The sequence below is a fragment of the Rissa tridactyla genome, chromosome 8, assembly GCF_028500815.1.
Source record: "Rissa tridactyla isolate bRisTri1 chromosome 8, bRisTri1.patW.cur.20221130, whole genome shotgun sequence".
Taxonomy (NCBI): Eukaryota; Metazoa; Chordata; class Aves; order Charadriiformes; family Laridae; genus Rissa; species Rissa tridactyla.
The window spans coordinates 22,006,378-22,011,618 of record NC_071473.1 but is presented as its reverse complement, the minus strand read 5'-3'; positions in this window follow the sequence as shown (position 1 = coordinate 22,011,618).

Below are 5,241 nucleotides of genomic sequence, written 5' to 3'. Positions count from 1 at the left end.
CTCTAAAATGGCTGAGCAGCACTTTCTCAAGAGGGAGAGATGCCAACGCAGAGGCACAAGGCCAACCTTCCCACCCACCGTGCTGAGCCGCAGCATTTCCACACCATCCCCTTCCAGGGCTGGCCCTGAGGTCACTTCTTGGGGGACAGCAGGACCCTCAGCAAGGTCCTCCAGCTGTTTTCTCCCTTCTCCCTTTCCATTCGGGTTCCCTTCTTCCCAGACTGTGAGTTAATTCAGAAATGTTGTGTTCCGGCACGTGCTTCCCCAGGGCATGGGTGCAGCACCTGCAGAGCCCCCAGCGAGGGAGACCACCGCAGAGGACGTGGGGCACAGCTGAGAGCGGACGCACCCATGGCAGCTCCGGAGGAACTAAAGCTCCCCCTTCCCACCAGCTCTCTAACAGTTGTGACAGGTCAGAGCAAGACTAGGATGGAGCAGGGCATGGTCCAGCTCTGCTCTGAGGTAAATTAATTTATTCCTCCTGGGCACCACATCTACCTGTGGTAAGGACAGCTCTTCCCTTCAGCCGTCGCCCAGCAGCTGGTTCATAACCCCTCCGGCAGCATCTCTTCCTGCTCATACACACATCGCCCAAGCACGGCAAGGCCATAGGTTTGGCTGGAGCTTATGAGTTGCCTGCTGTTGCGTCAATGCTAACACTAAATTCTTTTTCAATTTCTCATCTACAAAAAAAAAAATAAATATTTCTTATTCTAATTGGCTTATTAAGCAATGCATCCCCTGCCCCAGCTATCTTTCCCAGTTTTTTTTAGTCCAGCTTTCTGCAGCAGCAGTGCTGCAGGGAAGGATGTGCTGCCACAGGGTGCTCCGAGACCCTAAAAATTACTTTGAAAATTACGTAGCAGCTCAACTGAGGGGCAAAAGCAGTTCTGGAAGGCCCGTCTGGACTGCTCCACGACAAAATTAGCGCTGCTTTTAAGTGTGAGCGTGCCACCGCCTTGTGAGCTGACATAAACTCGTCATCCACTCACATTTAAAGGCGAGCGGCCCAGCCGGTGCTGCACAGGCTTGGCATGCCACCCTGCTCTGCCTGCAGCATCCCTGTCCCTGCCACAGGCACGTTGTGCCACATCTCTTTTTACCCCTTTGCACCAGAACGGCCTAAAGCTGGAAGAAGGCAGGACACAAAGAGGCACGGAGTGAACCCAGCTGAGCCACGTTTCTCCTGTTGAGCTCTAACCCCTGGGAGCTCATCCACAGCTTAACCCTCCTGCAGCTCCATGCGCGGGCAGGCTTCGCTGCCACGGGGCTGGCCCCTCGGTGGTTGCTTTTTGGCCTACAAAACCTCCATTGTAAGAGAGATTTGCACATATTGGGAGCTTAAGACATTTTTTATTCCCCCCTTCGCCTCTCCAGGGGACGCAGCTGTACAATGAATCGCATAAAGGGGCTTGGCCTCAGCCTGTGGGACGCGGATTGAAGAGCCTGCAATGAAAAGGCTTGACGAATATAGCTTTGCAAGCATGTCCCCAGCACGCGGAGGGGGCAAAGCCATAAGCAGACCTCCCGCTGGCCTCTCCCCGCTTTGGCCGGACTGCGCAGTTATGCTAAGGCTGAGGAGAGGGCTCTGCAGATCCCTCCTGAGGGCACTTGAGAGCTGAGGATCCTCTCAGAGCCAGAGCAGAGGCAGCAGCATGGTTTGACAAAGGGATGGAAACAGCCCCCCCACACCGTACCTCCTCTGAAGTCTGCTCCATCCTCTGCCCCAGCAGCCCAGGGACCACTCAGGCATCTCTGGGAATCAGTTGCAGGTCATGGAATGACCTGAATGCTCCATGGAGGAGCAGACCTGGCCTCTTCCCACACTTACAGCTTGAGCTGAATGAAGCCACTGTTTTCTCTATGTTAGCAGAGCTGAACTCTTGGAGCTGCTCAGAGCAGTGGAAAGAAGGATCAGCCATTTCCCTGCTCAGAGCTTGTATCTGCGGAGTGGAGCCTTGCATCACACAGGCTCCTCCTCACAGGGACAGCAAAGTCCAGTTGTTTCTGCTCCCAGCGCCAGGAAGGGGCATCTGTGCTGGGGCAGGCACCAGGTAAAGCCAGCTGAGTTACTGGGACTGTTCATCCAGAGGGATTGACTAAAAACCCAGCTCAATGTCCTGCAAGACTGCTATCAAAGACAGGCTCCCTCCAGCAGCTTGGTCACCGGGACAAAAACACACACACAGAGAAATAAAGAGGTGTCCAAAGACCTTTACACTCCAGGCCAGAGTCTCACATGCATTTTTCTAAACCCTCAGACACTATAATTACGATCCCAGGACTTTCCCCACAGCTTCCATCTGTGACATCTGCAAGTGAGATGTGAGCAGAATAAATCCCTTCAGGTGATGTTAGGGGATGGTCTACTCTAGTCCTGCAGGACCTGCTGTGGCAACTGCAGCCACAAACACCCGTCCTCCTTGCCAAAGGCAATACGCTTTGATTGCCCTCCTGATTGTATTTGGAAGCTTTTTGGAGAAACAGTTGGCTGGTGAAACCCAGTTCGATAAAACAAGAGGTTGAAATCCTAAGCAACTTCCAGAGGGCATGGGATGAGTGCGAATCATTCTTCCTAAGCAGCCCACATGTCCGAATGTGATTGGCACCTACAATGAAACACTCTGGCTGGCCTCAGACCAATTCTGGTTGTGGAGAGATGGTTAGGATGAAACCATGTGAATCTGCTCTTGGGTGCTAACAAAGGGGAGATCCTCAACCTCATGAATCCTTTAAACACTGCTGGTGGTAATACAGACTTACTTTCTGTTAACAGGGCACACGAAACTGGGAAGCAACTGGAGAAATGTCCCTTGTTAATGGTAGGGCTGAATGCAAAAGCACCAAGGGCTGCTGCACATGCAGAGCACAGCCTGCTCACACACCTAATACAGATCACAGCAGAACCAGTTGGCCCAGTTAGAAACTGACAACTTTACTTTGTGGTCTAAATCAAGACAGCAGGAAAAAAAAAAAACATACAAATTGGGAGAGGCGGATTACAAACAATTACAAGACTGGAAGCTGGTTGGGTTGTGGTGGCTGGTGATGGTTTTATTAGGAAGGTTTTAAATGTATTAATTGGTTCAATAGCACGATCAAATCTTTCCATACACTGGTTACCTGAGGGGGGTGTCTCAAGACTACAAAGGAACATTTACCTCCCATACCCTTGCTCCCACGTTGACTGAAAGTATTAAAAATCTCCTCTGAATGTCAAGAAAACAACCACACTGTTTAAAATCAGCATGTAAAATGGCAACCAGCCTTTTAATATCGTCTTGCTGCCTTCCACACCGCACTCGCATCACCCCTGTGACCAAAAGAGGCTCAGGGGTTGTGCTTGTGGGATGAGAGCCAGACTGGCACGCAAGGTCAGGAGAGAAGGGTCACCGAGGGGCCCTGGAGGGGAGAGCATCGCAGGCCACCTGGATTTGCCCTGTCACGCTCCCTTAGTGCCTCACACGCAGATTCCCCTCCCCAAATCATCCCTGCACCAAGCAGCACTCAATAGCCTGCTTCTGCCTCCCAGGGTGGCGTCTCAGACACTGGTTTTTAGGGGGGCTGACGAAGATCAGATGCACTGGACCAGCATTGCTATTGACTCACTCGCTCAGCTGGAGCCAAACCCCCTTTTCTTCTTAGGCACAGCCTTTCCCCTGCCTCTCTGCCTCTTCTCAGCTTTGCTCAGCCTTGCTTAGCTGCAGGGCAGGAGCTGGCTCCAGAGGGATGTTACACCAGGCTGCAGCAGGCCAGGAAAGCCAAGAATTGACTCTGAAGCCTTTTTTTCCCCCTGCCTTTGTAGAAGGCAGCTCATGGAGCAGCCATGTTATTTGTCAGCGCTCCTCACCCTTGCTTTCTCTGGATGGGCCATAAGTGGATCGCCCACCCCCCCCTTGCCCCCAGCCTCATAGCAAACAGCTTTGATCAGGCATCCCCAGTCGCTTCCCCCTCCTGACATCCCTCTATCAGCCCTCTCCCCTCCCTCCCTCCCTCCAGCTTGAGGCTGAAACCCTTGGTGGGGAAGAGGCATGGAGGACTCGGATCACCTTCCCACACCGCTTACGGCACATCTGGCAGGCAAGAACCGCTGGTCCCCAGACAGCCTCCCCAGGCTGGGGGCACCCGATGCCATTTTTGTACAGCCTCCAACCGTGGCGCCCAGCAGCCGGCTCCCAGGAGGGCCGAGGTGTGCGGCACAGAGACGCACAGCATCTCCCCAGGGGCTGCCGTCTGATCACAAGCACAGCAGGGGGGGTCCAGAAAGGAGGGGGCAAGTTAGCAAGCAAGTTAGCAAGCAAGTTGGCCATCTTGTCCCTTTGAAGTTGCGCAGTTGGCTATCTCAGTGTGCCAGCCTGAAACAGCAGCACCTGGAGACGAGGATTGGCAGATTTCTTTAGGCTGGAAGGTCTGAGAAAGCTTATGGGGGCTTCTGAGGTGACACTGCATCTTCTGAGGAGGCCCCAGGCAGAGAGCACACTGGTGCAAGTAGGCTCAAGGGGTCTGATTTCGCAGTTACTTCATAGAGACAGGATGCACGAACCGAGGAGGTGGAGAACAATTTTCACATGAGACTTAAGCTGGGCTTTGGTACGTCACTTAACAAACCATGGCCGAGAACCAAGGCCCCCGGGCGACTCTGTCATCTCTTACTCAGGGCCAGGTCATCAGGCTGGCTCACTGTGTGGGCACGACTCACCCACGGCGCCAGCAAGAGCAGCTCCCCATGTTGGGGGTGATGCTTCCCCCCACCCCTTCCCAGCATGGAGCACGCACTGCCCTCCAGCCCAAGCCGTCCCCAAAAGGGAACCCCACAAAAAGCGAATCAGAGACTGTCCAGAAAGGGCAGGAATCGGGTAGCCAGCGGGTTTTGTGCTGGAGGAAACGCTTCGCTTGGGAGCGCGGGGTTTGCGTGGGGCAGGGGCGGCCCGGGGGTGGCGGAGGGGCTCAGCAGGGACGGCCGGCTGGGCCGCGCCGCCGCCCCGGAACGCCGCGGTGGCCTCCAGCCAGCTCCAAAAAGCGGCCAGAGAAACCCAGGGAGGGCGGTAGGAGGGGGCAGGCTCAGGCTGCCCGCCCCCCTGCCTGCCCCACAGCTCGCAGGCGGGACGCGGGGCCGAGCCCCGGGGCGGCGGGGCCTGAGGAGCGCCCGGCCCCCCCCTCCCCCGCATCCCCATCCCCATCCCCCGCCGAGCGGCCGCGCCGCGGGTCGCCGCCCGCCACCCGGCAGGTTGTAAAGTCATT